General features: G+C 34.8%; 2 long non-coding RNA genes across 14 annotated transcripts; one reads left to right on the top strand and one right to left on the bottom strand.

The window, feature by feature from the left end:
* Positions 1 to 18: 18 nt before the first annotated feature.
* LOC113355149 lies at positions 19 to 4,902 on the top strand. Of its 5 annotated transcripts, XR_003362163.1 has the most exons (6): positions 19 to 1,312; positions 2,042 to 2,164; positions 2,310 to 2,389; positions 2,731 to 2,817; positions 4,232 to 4,363; positions 4,450 to 4,902. It is a non-coding gene; the product is annotated as an uncharacterized LOC113355149 (long non-coding RNA). The 5 variants fall into 5 exon arrangements; XR_003362164.1 differs by lacking the exons at positions 2,042 to 2,164; positions 2,310 to 2,389 and having other exon boundaries at positions 19 to 458; positions 583 to 1,312; XR_003362165.1 differs by lacking the exon at positions 2,042 to 2,164.
* Positions 4,867 to 11,641, bottom strand: LOC113355148. 9 transcript variants are annotated; one of them, XR_003362159.1, is made up of 10 exons: positions 10,267 to 11,641; positions 8,538 to 8,648; positions 8,038 to 8,261; positions 7,846 to 7,951; positions 7,697 to 7,762; positions 7,543 to 7,599; positions 7,376 to 7,442; positions 5,843 to 6,141; positions 5,147 to 5,739; positions 4,867 to 5,061 (listed from the first exon to the last, which is right to left on the bottom strand). It is a non-coding gene; the product is annotated as an uncharacterized LOC113355148 (long non-coding RNA). The 9 variants fall into 9 exon arrangements; XR_003362160.1 differs by having other exon boundaries at positions 8,058 to 8,261; XR_003362154.1 differs by having other exon boundaries at positions 5,147 to 5,231; positions 5,310 to 5,739; positions 7,697 to 8,261.
* Positions 11,642 to 27,990: the final 16,349 nt, after the last annotated feature.

Below are 27,990 nucleotides of genomic sequence, written 5' to 3'. Positions count from 1 at the left end.
TATCGTCCACCTCTGTTAAACATAACATTTCATCACCACCCCTTTCTTCATTTCACCTTTATCTCTTTACAAATCCACAGCTCCCATCTCCATCTCTCTGTTTTATAAACCCAGATTATAATCAGATGTCTTACTAAACCCTCATCCGTAAATCTTTCCATTTCACCTTTATACTCTTCCAGAATCCCCATCTCTCTACGTCTCTGTTCCACAAACCCTAGATTAGATATGTTACTAAACCCTCCTCCTAAATCTTTCTTTTTCTTCAGGGTTCATGATTCAGTCATGGAAAAGTATTTCTCCAGAGTTCAATGAGAATTTCAAGTTACTACCTGAAGAGATTACATTGGATATTTTGACTCGATTACTGACTGAACCGGTGCTTGATCGCGAATAAGTCTGCAGAAATTGGAGACATCTCGTTTCTCATCATCCATCATCAGCTTCTGATTATTCTGGTGAGTTTCTGTAACTAAGTTGGATGATTATAATGATAAAATTACAGTATTTTGAGATTCATGATTAGTCAACAATTTCAAGGATTAATTTCACCCCTTTGTTTCTGATGACTCTAATTCTTAGGCCGTGCAATGAATTTTTGCTTCCTGAAATTAAGATTCTATCATGTTAATTGGGTGATCGGATTTGGTTACGTTTCTTCAACAGATGAGTATAAAGTTGTGGCAATACTTATGTTGAAATCCCAGTTAATACAGGTCCATGTATATACACTATGGATGCAGTTCAAAAGTTCAAATTATTTTTCTAGGAAACAAGCGGGTGTCTTTGCCAATGGAGCTCTTTATTTTATGGGCATGGGTTGGAGGCTTGGAGCCATAACCTTTGATTTGTCCGAGGAGAAGTTTTGTGAACATCTTTTGCCACCTTCTTTGACACAATACGGCGATTGGCGGTTGAATTGGATAGGGGTTTTGAATGGTTTTATATTTTTTTGATGTTTGGCTAGTTGGCAATTAAAAAGGAAAAACAACAATCATGACGTGAAAGAGCAAGAGGAACATCAATCATTGGTTTGGAATAAATAGATTAATGGAAGTAACTTATTAGCCATTACCAACAGTGGTGGTTTTTTAACTTACAGCGGTTACTATCAATTCCAACCATCTCTCAGCATATACAACACAAAAGCTTCAACCTCGAAAACGCTTGTGGAATTGGAGGAGGATTTTACGGATATGTTTTTAAAGCAGTCCCTCACAGTAATACTTTAGTTCTGCTGAAAGAATTAGGAGAAGATAAAAAGATGATGGAGTCGGTTACTACTGCAGTCCGCAGACATACTTATAAACTGGTAACCTTTGTTGACTTTCATTTAAATATCTGATAACTACTGTTAAATATGTAGTGTTTTAAGTTTGAGTTACATATGTACTTCCTGGACGTTTTTGTCCTTGAAATTAAACAAAATGGATTACAATGTAATAATGCATGCTTGCCTACATAGTGATGTCTATTATTAATTGTTGAATCTGATCGGCTTCACAAAATAATGATATCTGGGCGAGACCAGTTTTTTGTTCAATTTGCATTGTTGCTGCTAAACTTGTTTTTCGACCATGTCGTCCAAAACTTTGGTCTAGTATTCCATCCCAAATTAAGCTCGCCATCATCAAGTAGACTAGATTACCAGTAAAGATTCAAACTGATATATTATGTTATTATATATGAGTTTCATTTCTAAATAGGATAGTAAGTAACCTTTCTGCAAACCTCAATGCTATTGACGTTCTTGAAGAATTCCATCAATAGTTTATAAAACCAAAGAGAAAACTGGAGTTGGTACAGATCTGGATGCAAGAATGCAACTTGTTGAAACTAACCTGTTAACACTGATCCAAGCTACTGTTTCTTCACAGGACCCATTAGGTTACCTAGCTAGCATTGCAGGACCCAGTCTAGGCAAAATAAATGTCATCAGCTTATAAACTCGTCTGTAGATAATTTAGCTTATATAAACTGTTTGATTGATCCTTACCTATTTTGTTGAAAAACCATTATTCAGGAAATTGTTTTTCCACAGGCCTACTCTGCCTTTTTTGCAACTCAGGTCTGTACAAGTTTAAGAGACGGTCACTTTTTGTGGCCTCATTCCCCTTCAAATTGTTTCTCTGTTGCCTTTGTATATCAGATATTCACCAATATGGTAAACCCTACTCTCAAGTTCCCTGTGGACAAACATCTAAAATCTTTATTATATGCCTATGATAATTTGGATATGTTGTTTGTAACATTTTCCCCGTTTCTTTGAAAATTGCTCTAATGTTTCTCCTTGTTTGATATATGTAAAGATGCCATTGGAACTATTGAACCAACTATAAATTGAATTCCATATACAAGACCGTGACCAACTCAGTAATTTCTACGTGAGGTATAAGCTGGTATTTTGAAAGTACCATTGTTTTACTATAATTGTGCTAAGTTAGTCAGGTTTGTTTCCCTTAATGTACAATTTTCCTAGTCTTCGCTTATCAAATTAGAGATGCTTCAGTTCTTCTGCCTTATATGATTTAGTTGCTTGAATCGGTTCACGAGCCTTGTGCAGTAATCTAAAATCTGAAGTTAGTTAGTCGGCTTATTTTGTATGCGTAATTGCAACCTTTCCTTGCTTTAAATTATTTTTTTTATCTGAGGCCATAGTGAGTTGAAGTATGAATTGCTTGTTAAAGCCACGATAGTGATGCTTAATATGATTCATTATATTGCTTACAGGACTATGTTAAGAAGATCAGAGATCACAATAATTTGTTGCTGCTTTGTGCACTTGAACTCTTAGGCATGGGCCTGCTATTATCTCTAGTAAGTTTCTGACTTGGACTAATCGTTAAGTCTAAGATCTCGGATGTTGTTATTCAGCAGAACAAGTCACGTACAGACTAATCTTACTTTTCTTCTATTTCTTCTTCCTCTATTAAAACGCTTATGTAATTTGTAGCACTTCCATGTTTTAGATCGTATGAGACTCAATTGTCGATACTCCCGAGAATAGAGTCTCACCATTCTTGAAAGACCAAGAAAGCCTCAAACAGCAGTCGTTCCTGATTTTATCATGGGTAACGTTGTAACGATGACGCCTTTAGTCCAGGATTCTCTACCACCGTGTTCCTGCATCACCCAAACTTCAAAACTTAACCTTAACATCAGCAATTACACCAAGGCACCCTTCCTGTGCGCCCACAGTTATACACATATGCTTATTCTCTTGATGTCCTTTTGGTAGTTGCCATTCTTTGAATTTTCATGGCAGATATCCAAATACATCATTAACTTGGACGGGTCTTTGTGACTTGTTCTGCCGAACCAGTGTTCCATTAACAAGAATCCTAATTTCTTGCTTAACAGGAAACATGTAAGACACAGTTTGACTGGGTTCCCATGAATTCGTTCTTAGAATATAGCGTTGACTAAAATATTGTACTATAAAATATATGGGTGGAGCACTAGAAGTGAGAAACCTGTCAATGTTATTGGATTGAATAAGGATGACTAATTTTTCTTTTTCACCAAGGGATACACTCAAAATACCCCATATAACAATAACTGATCATTAGAACTGAAAAAAGTTGGTGCATTCTCTTTTATGCTTCAAGAATGTAGAGCAACACAACTTTTGCAGACTTCACATGATGTTAGTTTTGGGAAATTTTTATTCCACAATGTTGAATTTTTTTAATATGTGGTTTAAAATTCCAATTGCTTCCAACTGCTGCCACTTTTTTATCTTGTTAAGTCAGACTAGAATCATCTCCAATTTGCATCTTGTTAGTGACCTGACCTTATCTGAATGTAGAGTTCACTGACTTATTTTGTATATGTACGGGAGTCGAATAAGTAAATACAGGCACAAATGTGGAAGGTGAGAGATTTCCTGTAGTATGAGGGAATATGATTTTATCTGATAGATACTTTTAGGGATCCAATTTATGGTTGTTTACATATATGTCTGGTGTTTTGTTCTTTTATGAATAAATTCCACGACCCACGAGAACAATAGAGTCAACTAGGCAGAATTCTCTACAATGACTAACATCAATAAAGCTTGACCGCGCAGACGTAAGGAGACATTGCTGTTATACTTTTTTGGTAATGATTTTTATGACCTTGTAGGCTACCATATTGGGTTATTTTTATGTTAAACTAATCCCATGGACTAATAGTATTTGAGTTTGTGTCCTTTCTGAAACTGTTTGTTTTGTGTCCACATTTATTTCAGTTGCTTGTCCTTTTGGCTGCTCAAACCGCGGGATGTCATTCCTTCATGATCCTGATCTGATGACCTTTGTCAGAGCTCACGATTCTATGTTGCTCTCTGTGCATTTGAACTCTTTAAGGCATGGGACCTCTAGTAAGTTTCTTGCTTAGACAAACCACGACTAAGGTTTAAATATCTGCTGCTCTTATTTAAAGTCTCACCTTTTGTATATTGATCAGCTCAATGACTGCAGTCTAAAACTCAAAATTGCTGGCAACGCCTACCAATATTTATCCTGTCAAAGTCAAAGGCTAGAATAAATCACAAGCAAATGGAAGATCCTAAAGCGAGGACAAAGTTAAAGGCAAACAAATGGGTAGTGCAAGAAGTCCACTGTCAGGTTGTTGAAACAATTACTACCATGTGACACAAAGACAGCGGTGGTATGTCTACACTGCACCAAATCTTGAAATGTTATAGAACATTCAAATTTCACCTTACAGGAATGAACAAAAAGTGTAAGCACCAGAAAAAAGTCCTCCGGCACAAGTTTACTCTAGGTTTGAATCGTTTTACTATGTTGATATAGTAATTTGTAAATCATCAGTTGCTTCCTTTATGTTTATTGTAATTGCTGCTGGATTAATAAACTTTTGCCCCCTACATGTTTCATTGTTCTTGTTTTCTTGTGAGTTTTCCTGTTGTCCAAAGTCGATATTTGAGGCCTGATTCATTAAGCTTCCATCTCGTTTTTAACTCCATCTGATCTGAAATCTTCAAGCCAACTCCAGTCCTTCCTTCATCAGATCTAATTAGACCTTGTGAAGTCGATCGAAACAGTTGATCCAGAACTGCATAGAAAGATAGTTTTGGAAATAAATATTGTGATTGATCGATTCGAATAATGTGATTTTGAAATTGAGTTCCAGGTTTTACTAATGAAATTCTTCTCCGAGGGCGATACAAATTTGGGGTGAGATTGGCATTCAAGAAAGTTTACTTTTCTTATAAAGATTTCAACCTGGTAAAAACAAAAATTTAATTATGTTTGAAAAATTGTTCTATCATTATCATTTTTACTTTATGTTTGAAAACCTACCAAGATCAGTTTTATAAGGGGAATGGTAACAACTTGACATAAGCTGGCAGGTGAGATTTACAACTCATCTCCATCATCCTCGGAAATATGTTTGTTGCTCATGTTGTTCTCCCCCTTCTCTTTGTTGCACTTTCCTTCTTATGTGTGAATTTGGAGATAATCCCAGTGCGGGAACAGCCTCATTATCTCGGAAAGCCTTGGCTACATTGCTCTCAGCATCCGCCACAGGATTCGGTGAGTCTAACCTTGGCTTGTGAGCAACATCAACAAGTGAAATGCGGGGATAAGAGAAGCATGTATAGCGAGTCCCTGTCCTGATACCATTATATCGCAACCTCACCACCAGATTAAGAGTGCTGTCTGAGCTGAAAGTACTTGCGAACTTATCCGCAACATTCCTAAACAACTCCAAATCACCTACAAGAACAGCCTGAACACCAGAACAAAATTTGAACATCGTCAAAATCCTTAAATGATGTGAACAGTAGCATTTACTGTGATGTTTTCCCTACTTGACTAGTAAAAGACCTCACATTTAGCAATCACTCAGCACCCATCTAATTGAGCAATAACCAATTGGCAGGTCACGTAAACATGAAAGCTGGCGTTTAACCATCATGAGCAGAAGAAGAGGCAATAACTCATTTAGTGCGAGTTTGAAGAGTCAATGTATGGCCTCAAAACTGTTTACTCTGGTATTTCCCCAATAGAAATAGAACTATAATGCCCCCGTTTGCTGTATCGAACTCCCAAGCCAAGGGCTCCAACAGGAGCTTTATGAGCAGCTTGCAGGAGGCTCTCTGTCGCATCAGTGAACTCCAATTGAATATTCCTAATTTTTCCAAAGTAAAAAAGGTATCAACAGAACAGCATGATTGCAGTCAAATAACCTGACAACAAGTGCCTCACTTAACTAATAATTTTTACACATTATCTTACTAAGCAGACTACCTAAGCTTCCTCTAATCATAACAACAGAACCCTCCTCAGAAATGGCATATGCATTCCACATGTCTGATATACTGATACACATCGCATATAGGATAAATAAAATAACTTACCTGACTTGATTTATGTTTTATATTACAAGACCTATTACACAAAAACCATGAAATAGAACTACAGACATCCGCTACCACCAGTTAGGCAATTTACAAACACCAGTAGGGCACTTTCACATTCATGAACAAACATCTTTACAAATCTTTTAAAGATGTTCTAGTACAGAATAGAATATGGTAACATGCAAATAGAAGTTCTTTCTGCAATTAGATCAGTGACGTTCTAGGCAGTACTTTTGATCCAAAACAATAGTTGACCTTATAAATAAAAAACAATTGATTAAGGTAGCATGGTGGGATGTATGTTTACAGGCTAGTAAGAGTATTGGTTATAAAGCACATTTACACTTGGCTATTTGTTTCTATCTCAGGTGTTGAACAAATGAATAGTATACTTTATTATCCTGTAGCATGTAGACATCTCCTGACTACAAAAATGATTCAAGTATCCTTATTTGCATATCCCAGACTAAGACGATGGACAGCAGCCTTCTTATGGAAGGTTTTCATCCAAAAGAAAAAACAACAACAATGTTTATGAATTTATCATCTCATTTGTTTCCTAAACAGCCTACACTTGAGCTAACCTTCAATAATGATTACCAAACACACAAAGAATCTATGATGAGCTTCCATAATGGATTACGGACTGATCCATTATAATAGTGGTTAACAGACAGCCCCATAAGGTTTAAAAAAAACTTTATAGCGATGACCGACAACTGGAACATATGACCTAATAAGCTACGAAACTAACATCATTAATGGATGATACACCACCGCTAGTTAACAAAGAATCTAAGAATGTATAATTTGTACTCACCCAAAGCTAACCTTAGCAGCTCAAAAAACACTGCTCGTTAACAAGGTTGAAACTTTGAAACATTCAAGACTCTAGGAATGTACTTGTGCCATGTATCATTTCAGGTCAAAGAATTTGGCAGAAACATTAGGATATGCAGGCGTGCATGTAACGGTATGTAACAAGAATTGAACAAAAGATACCTTGGTCAGACAGTTGATGCAAGAAACAAGAGCCTTCTCATATTTACTATAATAAGGGGACAATAACCTGCAAAACCTTAATTAACTGAGAAGTATTTCGGCACAGCTAAAGAAGGGTTTACTAGGAAATACCTGGAATTTTATAGACAGCAAATATATTTACTTACTGTAGGCATCTAAACGGACAAAACTAAAGCTAAGCACTGCTCTGCTTCACTTGAAACCTAATGACAGATGAAACGAGAATCATAAGATTTATAATTCATACGGTAAGAAGCATGATAGTAGAGCATTCGAGTCCAAACTAGGAAATTAGGATACCTTGGCAACCGTAACCTCGGTAGTTTTTCATACTGCAATCTCAATTGAATATTCCATGGATTCTTTCTGGAAATTAGATAATAATGGAATAGTTACATTACAAACTAACCAAGCGGACTAAAAAAGTACCAGAACAAAATCTCATAAACCTGACTGTTAAGCATTTCAACTATCACAAAAAGAGCAAGTTCCCTAATTGGCAAATCAGAATCATCAGCACCTCAAGTACAACAGTTATAATCCCCAACATCCAACCTTCAAAATTTATGAAGATAAAATCATGAGGAAAAACATAAAGGAAGTAAATCTATTGGGGAAAGAGCTTTAAAAGAAGTATCTACCGGTAAGTATGGCCAACTACCTCTCGCTTTTGAACCACACATCATAGTAGAGGTGTAGGTAGTAACCATAGGGATGTCGTGGGTCAATGAAAAAAATAAAATATGTTTAAGTGTGTCAATCTCAGACAGTTCATATTGAACAAGGTCCCTAAAGTTACAGCTTCAAGTTAATGTTGCAAGGCTAGTTTTTGCGCCTTTTCATCCTTGGATGAACCTTTGCCAACCTGCATAATAAGAGTACAGTGATGTTTATGTGATTCTTTGACCAGGACTGATTTTTTTAAATTTGAATTATATTGAAAAGGAACAAAAATATGATTTGAATGCAAGACAAACAGTCGACTACCGAGCCCCGCCATAGATAGAAAAGAAAATACAACCAAAAGAGTTCAACGGGGAACCTCTTTGACCAAAATTGGTCCCCAAATATCAGTAAGGATACTACGCAAATCCAAACAAAACACTTCGCAACTATGTATAGCTAGTCAAGTCAGGAGTACCTTGGCAGCTCTTGTCCTTGCCCGTACCAGTCAGAAACAGCTGTTCTGGTTTCTCAATGTCGAAAAAATATACCAAACCCCGCTTCAGAGAGTCAAAGTCCAACTTTCCACCTGTAACATTTGAGAAGAAACCAAATAACATTAGAACCAAAAACCCTAATTTGCAAAACTAGCATCTGGAAAAAAAATAGATTAGGAAATAGTGATGCTAATTGCTTATGAAAGTTCCTCCTTCACAAACTACACAATCTGCGAGATTTTTCTGGTAACTCTTATTAGCTTTCCGAAGATTCATTGCAGCAGCATCAAGTTCACTACAATGTGAAATATGAGCTCGGACCTTTTGATGCAATAAGAGAGTATTGCTCTTTGCTCTTCAAAGTAGCAGCATATCAAGAACTAGAATTTCGTTTAAAAGCGCAGTTTTGAGCTTCAATTTTCCATTTCCATGTTTTTGAAGCTCACTGACTCATCATCAATCACAATATGGGACTCACCAGACTTCAAAACAGTTTGTCACCATATTTCGAAGCAGTTAATGAAAATTTTAGTTTTTCAAACATTTTTTGTAGGGTTAGACGAAGATGATGATGAATTCTACTCGATGATCTTTGCTAGAAGAGCAATATATTGCAAATGCTAAACCGTATCAACCAATTATCTGTCTAGCCACTGATCACTAATGTAAGAGCAGAATAAAGCAAGGTGCTAAAAATGCTGCAACCTTTTCACGAAATATTTCTCAGAACTTTGTTAAAGTTTAGGCTACTTGTTAGCAGATTCTAGATAGAAATTTTTCTGCTAGATAATTGAAATACAATCTGTGTACAAGGAGCAAGTTTTGATGCTACATTAAAAACACTTGTGGCTCTAGCGTGCACTTAGGACTTTTATACATATCCGACAAATTGACAAGCCACGACAATTTTAGACCTGAAGCAAACATCTGGAGTGTTTAAAATTATCGTGGACTTCATGAGAAAGACAAAGTTGACAAGCCACGACAATTTTAGACCTGAAGCAAACATCTGGAGTGTTTAAAATTATCGTGGACTTCATGAGAAAGACAAAGTTGGATCTAGGACAAACAATTATGCTGCCTTGAATTTCCAAACTAGAATGCTCAAGTGTTTTGACCTGCAACAATATGTTCTAAGTTCTCTCCACATTCTCATGGAGATCAAAAAGTATAAATAATGTTGGTTGTTACAAAGAAATCAATTGTGCAGTAACCTATTACTACCACTCGGGTTCCTGTAAAATGATACTAGCAACTACATGACTAGCATAAGCAGTATCAAATGACTAGACGAGAATATGAAAATTATAAATATTGAGCATGTTAAAAAGTAAGTAATCCCTACTACTGAGAAAGCCCCCAGTTTCCTTAATTTTGCCTGCATATCCTTATTTAACTCCCATGTATAAACTAAATTTATCATTAACGTCTACAGAACACTCCTCCATTTGAAAAAAAAATGTTGAGTCACTAACAAAATGCACACTACACAAGGCAATATAGATTAAACCAAAATAAAAAATTATAACTACAAATTTGGAATGCTGATATAAAGACAGACTAAAAGAAACTTATAATATATGATTCACTAAGACAATGCCAATAGCATTAGGTTCACACTAAGGTTACTTGTTATCCAAATTGAAAACATGAAATTCATAAGTCTATTGAATGATATGAATACTACTTCCAAAAGTTAACGAAGAATACCAGTTTATAAGTATATGTACTCAGGACGGCTTCTTGTCTCCTCAATTTCAACTGACTCCATTTCTTTCGTATCTTCTTCCCCTAATTCTTTCAACGAAACAAAGGTGTTCTTGTGAGGGGATATGATAAAAACCAATCCTTAAACTCCACAAGCCTTTTCGAAGTTGAAGTTTTGCGTCGTAAAGGTTGAGATCATGACCAATGTAAATTAAAACACAGCTTTTCTTTGTAATAGTTAATGGATCGCTATTTTCAACCCTGAACTCTTTACTCCAAACCAATGGCTGGTGTTCCTCTCCCTCTTTCTTGTCATGATTATCATTCTTCTTTTTCAATGGCCATATGTCAAGATATATGGTTTCTACAATACTTAACAAAGACAAATATCCATCCAAACCACATATATAATAAAATAAATATCCGTCTGGTGGCAAAAGAGGAAGTGAAAGACGTTCGCAGAACTTCTCCTCGCCCAAATCAAATGTGATGATGGTTTCTAATTCTCTGCCCAGACAGTAAAGAGCTCCATTGGCAAAAACACCGTGTTGCCAACATTTGCTGGATCCAAAATCAAACTTTCCAAGGTTTCGCCATCCATCGCCACTGCCTAGAGTATATATGTAGAGGTCTACCATCTTGGTCTTCAGCAGAAATGTTTTTAAGACTTTGTACTCATTGTTTGAAGAAACATAACCAAAATTGCTCCTTGTCTCATCAATATCACAAGAGTAATCTCTTTTAAGTTCCGGAAGCATAACACATTCTCTGGTAATGGGGTTAAAAATGCAAACAGATGGGGGTCGGGGTATTCAGCAAGACAGATCAACCCATTGCATGAACCAACAAAGAACATACTCTTATATGGAGGAATCATATTAACCATTCTAATTCTCTGGATGGGAGCTGACTCATGATTTTCAATAAATTCAAAATAGTGAATTTTTATATTACCATCGATATCATATGTATGAGCAAGAAAACCGAATTTACCAGAATCATCATCAGCATAAGGATGATTGAGATTGCATCCGAGAGAAGGACGGATGATGAGAAACGAGATTTCTCTGGAAACCAATTTGCATTCTAGTACCGATTCGGTAGGCAAGCAAGCTAAAATTTCTTGAAGTAATCCATGAAACCCTGTTTTAATTTTACGGAGAGAACCAAATATTAATTAGGGTTTAAGAAATTGAGGTGGAAAAATGGAGGTTTTCGGCCACGAGAGAGATTTGTGATTGTTGGATACGAGAGATAAGTAAATGAAATCTAGGGTTCCTGATCTTTTCCAGTCAAAAAAAAGATCCAGGGTTTGGTACTGGGCATTTCTGGGTGTGGAAAGACCGAAAGAGGAAAGCACGGAAATGCAATTTGAGAGCGTGAGGGATATCAAAAGAGAGAAGAAAATGAATGGTGGGAGTGGGAGAATGGCAAAAGAGTCCTAGGGATGGTCATGGGGCGGATATGGGGCGGGGACCTTGTATCCCAGTCACTGCCCCGTTCGTATAAAAAAAAACCATACCCACTCCGTTACCCACATGAATTGGGGCGGGTATGAGGAATACCCATTTGGGGCGGGTTTTTCATGGATTACCCGTAACACGAAGTTCATACACAATCAAAACTTAAATATGAAGCAAACAAAAATAATAACATAAGAATAATGCATTCTAATATTCTAAATTCAGAAATTCATCTTAAGGTGAACAAAAGAATCTTTAAATGACTTCTTAGTTTTTCTACTTTGTCCTTTCGATACAAGAACGATCAAAGAATGTATCTGATTAAAACAAAGAAACAAAATTGACGAATATACAAGAACGATCAAGAATATACTAAATGTAAGAAACCTCGACTAAGTTGTAGAAGTATAAAATTCGATACAAATTCTTGCATAAAAGTCGAAACCCTTATATTATGGAAGCAACGGGACGGGTATGGGGCGGGGACCTTGATTCCCATCCCCGTCCCATCCCCGTAGCTTAGGTTTCGGGTATTACCCATACCCGACCCATCCCCATTTGTACGGGTAAAACCCTACCCAGACGGGACGGGTACCCACGGGGATGGATTTGGGTGGGGCAAATGGCCATCCCTAAAAAGACTATTATACTTCAATTATGGGGGAAATTCATATTTTATTTTTACCAAAAATATGAATCTAACTTTGTGAAAAAGTTAATTCATAAAAAGTAGATATTTTTACCAAAATATTGAAAAATAAAAAGTAAATTAATTTTTTATGAAACATTTTTTTCACGGCATGTTTGGAAGCAGAAAAAAAAATCAGGCTTAAATTTGGACCGAAATATAAAAATTAGGCATGCACATCGACCGGTCGGCCCGGTTTTTTGGCGATACCGACCATCGAGCCGACTAGGTATTGGTTCTCAAATTTGAAACCGTGCTCGAGCCGATCACTCGGTTCGGTTTTAAACCGATTCGAGTCAGCTCAGTTCGGTACCGATTTTAAACCGTGTCAGAACTGTAACAACTGTTCCTGCAGATTTAGTGTTTTACGAAACACAAGATACTGCAATTCCTGCAATTTTCCCCTGTTATTCCCCGCCACACACATGCATACTAACATATAAACATAAACATAATTAACATAATTAACACATAAAAAGTTGTTAAACCTGACATAATAAAATTTGTATCCCATAAATATTACAAATTTGAATATGTTTATAACGGCATTTCTTTAACATATTACACATATATAACATGGATGATATCATAATTATAAAGAAAGTTTCAGCACTTGCATATCAAATCACTTAAAAAAAAAACATTTGTGCAAATAGGGGTAGGTGAAATGCAAATGATCCAATGAGAGTGCAAGGACTAGGATAACAACCCTATTGTGGAGTAAGTTGGTAACGCAAGCCGATATATCACTTAATCATTTCATATTAAAAGACCGATATCACTTAACTTTAACATTCACCCTCTTTCTCTCTTCTCAGTCTCAAAAACGAGGTTTTGCCAAAACCCTTAAAGTGCTGGGTGGGAGTACTTTTTTCATCTTTTGAGATAGATCTGTAATGGCGATTAAAGAAGAAAAAGGTTGTAACCGCAAAAGAAGTGATGATTCTGATGAAGAGGAGTGTAAGCGCCAAAGAAGTGGTGAACCTGAATCTCAAAGTGAGAAGGTCAGTAGTTTTTTGTAGTGATTATTTTGTGTATATAGATGATATTTCTTATAGGTATCGCTTGTTAAAATTACTGACGTGCGTGTGTTGATTTATCCTTTTATAATGTTTTTTGCTCTGAGAAAATGAATTTTTCATCATGAACTACATTGACGTTTGAATTGAGGAACATCGGTTCTCAGTTTTAGGTCAAACAAAAAGGCTTAGCTACAGCTGCTTAATCGACTTTTACTGCTTCTAATTGTTGGGAATATATTTTTAAAACATAAATTTATTCCCAATTAATATGTTATTTTTTAAAGTTGGAATTTAGTCTTTATTAAAAGAAATTGATTTTTGGTAAAATTAATTTGACCGTTTCATATTTCTGCTTTTAATGGTGTTAACTACACCATTATAACTTTGAGAGTTTCATATTGTGGAGTTAACTACACCATAATTATATTTGATTAAATTGTGTAAACACATTTTAATATAAAATGAGATTTTTCTTGAATTTTTTTTTTTTTGACAGAGTTGAGTTTTTCTTTATGTTGTGTGTTTTCAAAAGAAACACTTTTTGTGAAAGAAAACGATGTGTGAGCATCATTTGTTTTCTATTAGAGATTTTGAGCAAGAATGAAGTGTAGAAGTTTCACATCCTCTCACCGTGCAAGAGTGATTGTGTATGAGATTGATCTCGGCTGTTTTATCGTGGGGACGACGCGAAAATGATGAGCTTTCACAATCTTGGGCAGAGCCGCGAAACGTCTCAAAGAAAGCGACCTAGTCCGCGACTCAGCCATAATGTTATTTGTTTCGTGTTTGATTTTATTTGTTGTGCAGGAATAATTCGGCAATTGTTCCAAAATTTTTGAGGCAGTTTATTCTACCATACGAATCAAAGGAAAACAATTGCTTAAACGCGATAAGTATCATTGTTTTATTTCGTTTTTATGAATTATAATCAGTAGAATTTTTATTTGACGATTGTAAATGATGATTGATATTTTAGGTAACCTGATACCTAAAGTTAATTTTATGTGATGGACTAGGATTGTAAAATGGTTGATATCTCTATTCATGAACTTTTAGCATTGAAAAATATTATTGAAGATAAACGAACGTTTTTAACAGGCTGTAGAGTTTTATGTGCGTCTCTTTAACTAAAATGAATTGGGTCTTTAAATTTGAACCGTATGTATTAGACATCATGAGGATATTCCTTGTTAAATTTTATAATTTTTGGAGTATGCAAAGTATTTTTAAAGTATTTTAGAAAACGGCATAACATATCTGAAAAGTGCTGATTGGCAGAAATTTAATCCCGATTGAATTTGTTTTCTTAATCTTTGTGTAGATAATGTGGATTCGTGTAACATGAAACTTGTAAATCAACAACTTATTTTCAAACCCATTTTGAAATTCTCCTTTTGGATTTTTAGTTTGAGAAATGTGATGATTTCAAAATCATTGTGTATGTTTGTCCAAACTAGGAGACGTGATACTTGATATTAGAAATGTAAGATATTACGTTAAGAAATCATGATTTGATTATAGTACGTCATATTCATTTTTAGTAATGAAAATCAAAATTATTTTTAGCAATCAAAAAAAGTGCACCGCGCATGTTTGATAAAATGCTTGATAGAAAGTTATAAATACATGATGTTATAACTATAGAATTTTGAATCTTTGTTCGATGCTTCGGAGCAACTTGGAGTACCAATTTTTGATTGATTTTTAAGTATTTATGTAAGTGAATATTTTACTTATTTTTTGGTTTCAAATGATCATATGTTAATGATTGTGACAGGTGAAAATTCACTTACTTGAGAAAGTTTATGTTTCCAATGAAATAAAGATTGTGGGAGATTAGTCGATGGAGCAATGGATTTTCTGATTCCTTTGAGATTAATCGATGTGTGGAGCAATGGATTTGCTGATTCCTTTGTTGGTGCGCAAAGAATGGACAATGGTTTATAACCAATTGATCTTTAAAAGAAATTGAGGTATGTTTGATGAACTATTTGTAGTAATTGTAGTGATCAAATAATGGCATTCTAAATTGAATAAATTGATTGTTCAATCTTAGAATAAATTTTAGGGAAACAAGATATTGAGAATTATTGTGTATGACAATAAACATGTGACTCATATAAGTTTGGAACTTATGAGATGGAATTCTATATGAACCCAAAACATAAATAATTAGAAACCTAATCAAAACTAATGTGAATATCAACTCTCACCATGAAATGAACATAATATTGATTATGAATTTATTTGCTATTCTTGCACGAAATTGAAAGGATATCAAATGTTATTAACAACGCTTTTCAAGATAAGTTAATGTGAATTATGGATACGGTGAGAGGTTGGTATATGTTGATTTACACCATATTTGTTTTGATAGGTTATGGTTCAATATTTGAACCAAATTGTTTGAAAGTGGTGGTGAGATATACTCACATCACTAGGATTTTCGGTCTTGGTACAATCTCAAAGTTTACTTTGGGTAGTACAATCTTGTTAAAGATGTCCATTCTTCCGAAATGAGAAAGAATTCTAGTTTCCTCCTATCTTGTTATTAACAAGATTGAGATTAGATTTTTTTTTTTGAATTTGATCATTGCACTGTTACAAATAATATGTTATGGATAAAATGTTTGAATATAATAACACAATTTTATGATAAAATGAATTGAATTTTGAATATTTGAAATATGAGATTTTGTCATGCTTTTAAGAAATCAATGAGTTAGTAACGAATGTGAGCATGTTATGTTTTCTTATAAACTTGGTGAATTTTTTGAGTAACATGTATGTAATCTTCCGTAACTCATAAAAGCATGTATACTTTGAAATCTTACGTAACTTGCCATGATATTGGATGAAAAAAAAAAACATTTGAGAATTTTATAAAGATGCTTCGAGTAACTTGTCTTGATATCAAATATGATCTTTTGAGTAGTTAATTAGGCAATGTTGTTTTCACAAAAATTGTTTGAATTTTTATTCACTATTTTGTGCAAAATATTTTGGGTTTAAATCATTGGTTCATTAGTTCACAACTCTTGGAGTCTTTTGATATTGTTTTGAAATTCTTGTTTGAGTCAAAAAATAGTGGGGGTTCCATACCCTATGTTTTACAAACTTTGATTTAAATTAGAGGAACTAGAAAAATGAAGGTGACAAGTAATTCACTAAGAATGAAACTAGAAAAGCATACAGTGAGACGAAATTTTAGTCATGAATATTTTGTTGCTTATAATTTGAAAGATAACTTCTCATAGAAAGTAACTTTGATATTTAAAAATTTAATCTTTGAAAAAATAAATTCGTGAACCTATTATCTTTAGACAAGCAAACAGAAAATTGTTGACACTTGCATTCTTGTCTCTAAATTAACTTACATGCTTGTTTTGTTGATTTTGTTTCTACGATATATGATTTGTTATAGTCATAAGAAGAAATAGATACTTTCGTCTAAGTTAGAGATGAAAATATATGTAGACCAAGCATGAAAAAATTTGAAGTTTCTACCAGAATAGGATGCACATAAGTTGGATAAGTGATCATCATATATATTCTTATACAACTTTGAAGCAATTAAAAAAATAAATTGTTTACTTGATTAGTTTGAATGATTTCAGAATTGATGAAAGTGAAATGCACAATACTTTTTGTTCTGTATGCATAAGTGGTTTGATGAATTTGTGTTCTAACTTATAGAATGATAGAATGAAAATGAAATTGAGAATATGCTTAGTTTACTATTTCACATGAAGAACTTGTGTGAAGATGTGCATGTTTCTGAAATGAATTTTTTCTTTATTTAAATCTATTTCATTTTAATGAAAATAGAATTTTAAAAGAGATAAAAATATATATAGTCTGACTGTAAATTAGTTTTCACTCATTTGGTTCAGTGCCAATGCTTTTGATATTGTGTGTGAGTGCACTAGACATGAGTATGGTAGCGCAGTATGCTTCTTTGCTACGTGATTGACTATGAATATATATAAGTATTTTTTGTAGTGGGGGTGTAATATATTGCTTCCATAGTGTGGGTTTTATATTCATATTTACCAATCCTAGTATGGAAAATTGGTAAAATATTAAGAAGGTTATGAGGTGTTTCAAACACATCTTACGCCTAGAAATATACTATCTAAATGGTTACCGTAATCCTTTAAGGATATTGCGAAGCTGATTGGACATCCTTTCAAATGAATCCTTTAAGGGATGGAGCGATTCGATCCTCTAATAGATAGAGGAACAGACATATTAATCCAATGTGATAGTACCGCGGCTATTGCAAGAATTGAGAATGTGACGACAACTATAAGAGTTGATATTATGAGAATGGATTTTATAGTCTCTGAAAAGAGTATTCGTTAATCCTTTGACGAAAGGATTAATAAGAAGGTGTGAATACATCTTATGGGACGAGGTTGATGCCCATTGAGATTGAGTCATCTATAATGGATACCCAACCTAGAAATAGGTTCAAAGAGACTAGACGAAGTCATGGATGATATGTAGATGCGAGAATCATGCTTTTGAAGAATTCATCCCATGGCATGATATCCTGAAGCGAGTAGAGGTTGAGTTTAATTTTTAATTTCTTAAATTTTAAACTCTTAATGATGTTTATATGTCTATTTAGAGTGAGGTACTTTCAGGAGTGCTCTTGATAAACTCACCTATATGAATGTGAAAGTGTGGCCGCTTTCTATGAGAATATGGGCAGTTCTTTAGATCATTCATTATACTGGGATATGCTTTAGACTTTACACTAGTGTAGTCGTGTGTGTTAAACAATTTTTTTATCTCATAGAGTTCAATACTTATGTTCACTCTATGGTCATATTTTAAGAAAGCCTATTAACACTACGTAAAGGTTCAAGTCGTGAGACACCTTTGCTTATGCACAAATCTATACATTCTTGCTCAATGCTTTAAAAATATAAGTGGGGGATTGTTGGGAATATATTTTTAAAACATAAATTTATTCCCAATTAATATGTTATTTTTTAAAGTTGGAATTTAGTCTTTATTAAAAGAAATTGATTTTTGGTAAAATTAATTTGACAGTTTCATATTTCTGCTTTTAATGGTGTTAACTACACCATTATAACTTTGAGAGTTTCATATTGTGGAGTTAATGGTGTTAACTACACCATAACTATATTTGATTAAATTGTGTAAAAACATTTTAATATAAAATGAGATTTTGGTTGAATTTTTTTTTTTTTTTTGACAGAGTTGAGTTTTTTTCTTTATGTTGTGTTTTCAAAAGAAATACTTTTTGTGAAAGAAAACGATGTGTGAGCATCATTTGTTTTCTATTGGAGATTCTGAGCAAGAATGAAGTGTAGAAGTTTCACATTCTCTCACCGTGTATGAGATTGATCTCGGCTGTTTTATTCGGGGGACGACGCGAAATTCCTTAGGACGACGCGAAACGTCTCAAAGAAAGCGACGTAGTCCGCGACTCAGCCATAACATTATTTGTTTCGTGTTTGATTTTATTTGTTGTGCAGGCATAATTCGGCAATTGTTCCAACACTAATATATCAACTGCCTCAGTTTGTTTTATTAAAATGCATCGAGTTAGAAATTTGTATCTTGTTGATTCATGCGATTGTTGATGTGTTTAACTAGTTATTCGTTTGCTGGTTTGCATGGGATGGCTTGGTGGTGTGAACGGCTCCACTGGCATCTGTCTCTGCAGAACTTGCAGATGCTTATTTTTGAATTAAACCCAACCAATCCAGATGCTTCGTGTCAAAACCAATCCAGATGCTTATTTTCAAATTGGATGTAAGGTTTGACTAAGAATCATATTGGTTTTTGTGGACGCAGGTACTCTTATCAATAAGCGAGGAAATGAGACAGGAAGAGGAGGATATTTTAGAAAACGACCGATCTATGTATGGAACTTATGAGTCTTATTGCTTTCAGTATAATCAAATTGGTTATAGTGACTTACATGTCTTCTTATTGCTTATGAGTGCTGCGGATTATGACATTGGAAGGAAAACTTCCTGAAATTGCTGGATCCCTAGATTTTCGGTCTCGTCTTTTGCAGGTATAGCGTGTTCTCATCTGTTTGTTTGTTTTTAATGTGGGATTCTTTTATTCATGATCTTGTACTTATTCTTTCTTTTGATCTCAGAAATGTATTGAATTCTGTACACAAACCGAAAGAGTTGCTGTCTTTAAGGAGCTCAAACCACATTTCCTGTCTCTTGCGTGTAACGTTTTTGCAGTTCGTTTGGTGACGAGAATGGTATATTATGGTAAGAGCCGGTACGATAAAACTGAGCCACAAAAAGAAAGGATATTGCCAACAGCATCGGAACATCATCCTTCATACTTGCTACTCGATAGAGGTTTTAGCGTTGATGGGCACTATTCTCACCAACAGATTGCCTATTGTCGGCTGCTTGAAAAGGAGACCAAACTATAGTTGCCTTTTCTTTTGAACTTATCCCTTCCCCTCTTTTTCCAGCTTCTGTTACACAGTTGGAAGACTTCATCTCCTCTGTTCGCGTTCATGTTGTTTACTGTTTAACTCTATAACCTAGGAGTTCCTTCAGAAAACATTGAGGTGCGAGGCAAAGAAATATGAATTAATCATTTATCATTTTATCTTTTGTCTAACAAGATTTGTACATACAGAAAATAGGCCAATGCCTAAAAGAAACTCAATGTCTCTGTTCATTTGGATTGTTCAGTTGGGTTGGTACTTATTGCTTCTGTCTGTCCTGGATTGTAACAATCAGAGGGGTAGGCTTCTGTTACTACAGTTTCTTCATTCAAGTTTTAAGCGCTACTTAGGACGGGAGGATTTGGCTTCTCATCTAGAGAGAGAAGGATAGAAATATTGGTGAACAGTGGCCTTGCTGAGGTTTGTACCTTTATTGCACTTCCTAGATCAGTTCCTTAAGCTGTTGATTTTTTTTTTTTTTTTTTTTTTTTTTTTTTTTGAGATCAACAAAACTGTAGGATATATATTAATGAAAAAATAGGTTATTACAAGTTTGTAACCATCAGGTCCTTCCACTCCTAAGAGTACTAAAGAAATTTATCTCTCAACTATCTCAGCCCATTTATAAATCATATCTTGAAAACGAATTCCCTCAAGAGCTTTAGATGGGATTCCCCAATACAGAATCAAAGCCTTGATGTCCATAATTAGCTTGTCATCACTTCTCTTGGTACCCTTTAAGATGCGATTATTTCGCTCTTTCCAAATGGACCAACAAATGGCATACGGGATTGCGTTCCACATATAATTCCCTGCAATAGTACATCTTTCACTTGTTCCTTGAACACCCAGCTCGTCCCAAAAATGTTTTTGAAATGATCCCAAACTTTTGATGCCTTGTTTCAGTGTAGTAGTAAGTTTGAAATGATCCCAAACTTGTTCCTTGAACACACATCTTCCACTTGCTCCTTCAGCAGTTGTGCGTTATCTTAATCGAGTCCGTGGAAAGTGTGAAGAGAGGTTTAGAGAAGACATCATTTTCTTCTAAGACCGAGTTTTGCCATTTGATTTGCAGAGTTTGATCGACATGTGTATTAATAATGCTGGGGAATTACTTCGATCAAATTTTGGAAAAGAAGTCATATACGAGGTACTTGGCCCAGTATCTTCTTACAGTGTCATCTTGTTTGCTTCTAGGACATAATGTACTCTATTCAGGAAAACAAAAATGGACCAAATTTTGCAATTAAAATTTTCCTCGTTTGCATGTAACTCAGGTGGCTATTGGTGGGACTGATCAAGTCCTTCAACCAACATTCTCTGACAAATTGGAGACCTTGCATCAGGCCATAGCAACTCTGGCTGCTGTACCTAAAGAAGAGCAACCAGAAGAGGAGCATGTTCCTAAAGAAGAGCAATCAGAAGAGGAGCATGTTCCTAAAGAATAACAACCAGAAGAGAAGCATGTTCCTGAAGAAGCGCAATCAGAAGAGGAGCATGTTCCTGAAGAAAAGCAACCAGAAGAGAAGCATGTTCTTCTTAATTCCCATTCCTGCAAGACCATTAGAAAGCTGATTATGAACTGCCCAAGTTTTGCCGCCACCTTATGGAAGACCGCTTTCCAAGGGAAATGCGAAACGTGGTTTCAAGGTCATAACAGGTAAGAAATACATTTATATAAATTTGTTGACAGACTTTTTGAAACCCGTGGTGCAAAACATACCTAATCATTCTCGTGAGGGAATAATTTTTTTGAACTGATTATCTCGAAAGATAAAGCTAAAACGTTAAGATGAAACTCTTTGATATATTTCTCTAGATTGAGTCTGATTGTCTAGTTGATTCTATAGAAAATATAATGGATTAAATCCTCTCAGGTTGCCAAACGAATTGTTGGGTGTTGTTGTTAGACCCCCGCATTTTCAAATCGTATCCGAACAGGAAAACACGTTAAAGACCTCATAAGTTTGTGTTTGTAGCAATCTGTGTTCTGAGGACCTAAGAAGTATACGCATATTGATATGTCTTTCAAAAGTTCGGACTACACCAAAAATCTTGGGTTTGCCTTAAAGGATAATTCCTTAGTAGATTCTTCCGAATCCCGAGGGAAAAACAAGATTTGCGAGATCGTGTCAGAATTCGAAATGGAACTCAGCAGATCGTTAAAAAAGTCTGTTGATATCCCTGACTTCCAAGTTTCTGAAAATCATGACTGATGGGATTTTGAAGTTGTTTGTAAAGTGGTAAATAAGATGTCGTTCTCTCGAACTTGTGAAGGATACTTGTAGATTTAAATGAAACTAGATAAGTTAAATAAAATTGTATCAAAATTATAAAAAACACCGAGACTCGGGATTCCACCATTGACTAATCAAGTGATTCAATCTAATCAATATTCATGCAATTCTTTGTTTTTAAGGTAATTCTAATTTATTTCCCCTAGTGGATTTTCGAAGTAACAATTGTAAACATCAAGCATGAAACATCAAAAGTTTAAAACTAAGCATGCTCCATCAAAACGATCACAATCATTCAATAAAAATCAATTTTCCAATATTAGTTCTATGCAAATAATCATATAAGAAATTGTAAAAATAAAATAAAATATAAATATACCACTTTTCATGGAACAATGGCTTCCTCCGTCGCCTCAACTAAGGAGTTTAGCTCCTCATATTAGAAATATGCTCAAAAGTTGATTTCATTGATCAAAGGTGTGAAAAGTATAAAAGCAGCGGGTTTTGTAACAAATATAATTTTTACAGAACGTACTGTTACAGAGAAGTAGTTGAAGAAGGTTGAAACTAGTGGCTAAAAGTCTGTTGCAAGTGCATTCGATATTCAATACATACATTATGCGTTAAACAAACGATAATTATTAGCAACTGATGCACGTCCGTCTTATGTTATTCTTCTTCTTCTTCTCGCCACAGCTGCAACTCCTCCTGCAGCTTCTATCTTCTCTTTATCTCACCCCCAAGTCTCGATACTTTCTATGTGTCCTCAAAACTTGTATTTATACACTGCAGGTGATTGTATCGTTGAAATATCTTTTTTTTCCTCCACTGCAAGATACCGAGATGAATATCTCTTTCTTCTCATTTTTATCTCACATCGTGTCAATAGCCGAATCTTAGTTGTTCAAGACTCTTCTTAGGATGGAAACAAATCTAATATAAAATATTCTACTCCCTGTTTCTTCCGCAACTTCCTTTTTTCAAATCAAATTCTTGAGAATATCTCCCACGTAACTTCCATAAATATAGCAGCAAATAATTGAAAAACTTGAACTTCCTTGTTTTAACTAAACTCGGTTTCTTTCCCTTTTTCTTCGTATCTTCGAGTCTTACCAACACTGTTTTGATGAACCAAGGTAGTACCATATCATTCCCATGAAGAAATATACTACAATCTCGGTCAAGTCCATCTTCAGAAGTTCACGCAGAAACCAAAAACATTTCCCGCCATTTTCTGTTCGTATGAAAGGTAGGAGGTGGAGTGTCCCTATCCTCTGTAGGGGTTGAATAGAAATTGGGTACCCCTTATAATTTGAGGTTCCCCTTATCCAAATAAAGGGTGTATTTAGTAATTTTCTCCCACGAGCTCAAATATCGCTTTTCGAGCCAATTTCGCCGCAAAAGCTTATTTTTCCAAAAACACCTACAAAGAGATAAAACACCAAAATAAGTACAAAAATGGGTACTAACAATATACACAATAGAGATGAAAATAGACACGTAAATGCGTCTATCAATGACTCTTGAAGAAAAAATGATCTTCTTATTGATGAATTTGAGAAATTCTTGAAAGAGAACGTGAACTTTACTGCTTTATTGAATCTCTCTCTCACAATGTCGAAAAACTGGTTCAAGAAACTACTCTACAACGTGAAAATATTAGTATGCTTGAAGACATTGTCAAAGAATAATTAATTAGAGAAAACGTCTAGTCAAGGCTCATTCATCAGAAATCAACAGTTATCGTGTGGAAAAAGAGAAACTTGTTGCTGCACTTCGATATGCCGGTGATCAGTGTAACGCCTTGAAAAAGAAAACTCTGTCTTGATGAATAATTCATCGTTGCACCTTCTTATCATCTTCACAAAACTTTACCTAGTGTGAAGAAAAAATCCTCCAAGGAATTACCTACTGTGAATCACTTGCAAAATGTGCATGTGCCAAATGAAGTTATGGAGCAAAGAAATCGGGTCTCAAATCCACGATGTTGTTCCTTCTGTGGGAAAAAGAATCATTATGCTCTTCATTGGTTTGCTAGAAAGAAACAGATTTGTGTTCTCTAGAAATTGATTCTTTCTACTTTCAATGGAGTAGATCGTCTGACGACATCTACTGTAAGGTTCTCTCCTACAGAAAACCAGGACTCTTATAAGAATGATCTTTATTCAAGAAATCGTTACCGGTTACAAGTTCATCTTAATGGTATAAATTCGTGTTCCACTAAGGAACACATTCCCTGTGTTTATAAGAATGGGTCTGGTAAATCTAAGTCTAGGAAATGGGTTTATCTTATTCCCGACCCTCTTGAACCAATCTCAAGAGGTCCTAGATTTTGTCCTCAGAGAAATCCTTCTGAAGGATATGTTAAACAAGTTATATCCTACTCGTCTGGGATAAAAATCAACCGAAGAAAGGCAAGGTCTGCAAAAGCCATATACTCAGATGATGTTTACAACTCCTTCCTCAAAAATCGTAGTGGGATTACTTCTCACTCTACCACCTGAGTTCAGGTACCTTCATCCTTGTACCTATCTTGGGAGATGCAAGGATGATAACTGAGGAATGCTCAAGTATGTTGTATACTATTTTAGTTTTGTTTGTATTCTTTATGTTGCCGGTCCAGGAACGTTCGTGTCTTCCTCTTGTGAGTTCATAGGGTTGCCATAACAAGAGTTTCCTTCTCCTGTTTACAAACACATATATATTCTCTATATTGTGTTATTCCATCCCTAACAAAAACTATATGGAAAACTCTGCAAAATCTCATGAGATTGTGCATCTTGATATGGAGGAAGACACTCAAGGACGTGATTCAATTCAAGAGCGAGTTCTAAAGAAAATGCTTGGTAGGAAGGAACACAACTCCTGGATTAATGATTCTGTCAAGGATTTAACTTGTTTTCAAAACGATTCAAAGGTCGAGTTTGCGAATCTTCAAATGAAAATAAAGCAACTTTTAGATGGTCAGGCCAAAATCCTTGCAAATCAAAATATAATTGATACGTAATCAGAAGAAGCTCATCATGGACTGTGTCAAGGCTAGACAACTTGCTCGGGTGGTTGATCGTAAGGTTTGTGTTCTAACTCACAAACATGGAGTATCTACTGTCAAGAAAATCAAGGAAATCAGTGATACCTTCTATGATGGCCTCATTGAAAGGTATGAGGTTCTCAAAGAACTTTGATGTTGTCTAGTAAATCTTCTTTTTCATGTGTTTAGAAGAATAACTAGGGTTTGGAATAACCATTATTGTGAGTACACATAGCTATGTCCAACGATTTTCATCTTCATTTTTTTAGATTTATTTATTTAAATTTTAAGTCTTTTGGAAGATGAATTTTTCAATTTTAATCTTTATGATTGATATATTGCAAATTTTTATGGGATATGTTGTTTACGTACGTGAACCTTGACTATCCCATACTTGTTCAAAAGTTATCTCTATTAATTATATGTCGATATGAATGTGTTGATAAAAGATAGAATGAACTTTTGAGAGTACAAAAGTTAAAGCCTTTTATGTCATTATTTTGATGGAAGAAAGGATGAACTTTTGTTTACAAGTATTAAGTCTATTACATGTCATGGTGCAAATAGTGATGAAAAATAGAATGAATCCTTGTCTATTCGGAAGTATTGGTCAATCTCCGATCAACATTTTGTGCATATACTGTGTTGCTCCATAAGTTTTCTTGCGTTTGAGCATGAAAAATTGAATTGATCATTCTCCTGTGGTCAATTTAGTTGTTGTTCTGTAAGTTCTCTTATGAGGAGCATGACCCATTGAATTGATCACTTTCTTGTGGTTAATTTAGTTGTATATTCCGATTGAATTAATCATGGGTTTTCTTGTGGTTAATTTAGTTGAGCATTTCGATTGGATTAATCACGGATTCTGTTGTGGTTAATTCAATTGAATACTTTGGGTTCAAATTCATGTTTTCATGTGATTTGGTTATGTCCAAAGATATCCTTCTTTTCTTATGAAAGTAAGGTCGCCTTTATTGTTCTTTCAGGAATGAAATTTTATGGGGGAAAGTTCTTTTTGAACTTGTGCTTAATTTCCAAATCTTTATGGGGGGTGCGACTGTGGAATATTATAGGGGTTATCTTGTATCTTTATAAACTCCTTGATGAATGAATTTAGTTTTGCCTTTATGATGGCATCTAAATAAGTTGATATGGTATTCTCTTTTAGTCATGAAGCATCCCTATGGAAATTTCATTAAGATCCCACTAGTTTTCGTACCTTTAACAATTTATATTGACAAAAAGGGGGATAATTAATGTGTAATGTGATACTACAAATACATATGGTTTACGGATCATTATGTAAGGGGGAGTGGTTTTCATGTCGAGATGAAGTATTGATTAAGGGGGAGTGATACATATCACCATAGTGTTATTGTCAAAGTTGTGATACAATGATTGAGAGCATTTGTTTTCTCATTGTTATCGCTCCGGATCTTCAACTAATGATGGTGCTAAACTTACAACCTTTGGAATCATTGGAGTAACTGGAAGTGACGAAGATTTCGAGTCATGTTGAAAATGCCAAAGATATCAAGCATGTGGATGAGAAGCTACAATTTTAATTATTTTGTAATCCATATGTATTGATAGTTTTTTCATTAAAATTGACAAAGGGGGAGATTGTTAGAGCACTTCTCGGTCGAACTCGCATGCGTTGTTATGTCATGCATGTTTGTCAATGTTAGTGATCAGAACTATAAGTCTTGATTTATAGCCTATTTATAGATGTCTCGGACTAGTATACAGTAGTTGAGCTTAGACTTCACGGCGTTTATCACTTGAAGACGAAGAACTACTGGGGAGAGCTTGTAGAACTTCATCGACAAAAGGGTATGTGGAGACTTAAACTCATCTATCACTTGGAAAGTCTATTTCTACTCTATCTCCTATATTAATACATAAGTCGTGTTACGATATAGTTTTCTATATACACATTTGGGATTTCGAGCTGAGTATATCTCGCTTACATGTTGGGTGTGGTTGTTAGACCCCCGCATTTTCATGGTCAACAGATAAACTTGTTGTTGTACGAGTCTTTATTCTTTGCAGATAGTTAGTTATTCTGTTTTCTAATCTTCATATATTTTTTCTAGTCTTGCTATTATTTAAATCATATTTTTTATGTATACTTATGTTTGTAAACTTCTGCTTCGAAACAAATTCACCATCCAAAAATAGTGAGACAAATTTGGACGCCCATATACATTCATACGGTAACCCTTCAGTGCGGGATTATGTTTCCTAATATATTTAGGTTTCGTAAGCGAGATACGGGATTATGCTCAGATATGGGAGCTTGATAAATTATTTTTAAGCGAGAAACTACTCGAGTAAAGCAAATTCAGAGAGTGTAGATTCCACAGATGAAATTAGGCAATTGAGCTTATGTCATCAAATTTGTACACGAAAATTGAATCAGAATTTCAGTTTCTCTTATAAATCAAATAACCTCATTGTGGGTATCTAAGCATTATATTCATTATAACATGAACAATCAAAAGTATGTATGTTTCTTAAACTTTGTAATTCAAAAAAAACATATATATAATCCAAGAATCCTCGGTTTATGATGAACCCATGACTTGACTACTTTGCGGAGCTTATATGAAGTGAAAGAGCGGGAGTCCAACAATTAAACCTAATATTTCGCTTAGCAATCTTTATGGACTAACTCCAATATAATTCTGACAGCACTAACTAATAAAACGAGCTCAATCAAGAAATATATCCAAGGATTATATCTTTGTTTCTTAATGTAATCAGCAATTCAAACAGATAGAAATCCCGCGAGCATGATTATTATAAGAATTAACTTGGACGGTA

Source organism: Papaver somniferum, chromosome 3 (assembly GCF_003573695.1).
Source record: "Papaver somniferum cultivar HN1 chromosome 3, ASM357369v1, whole genome shotgun sequence".
Lineage (NCBI taxonomy): Eukaryota > Viridiplantae > Streptophyta > Magnoliopsida > Ranunculales > Papaveraceae > Papaver > Papaver somniferum.
Note: the sequence above shows the minus strand (reverse complement) of the source record. Positions and strands in the feature narration are given on the sequence as shown.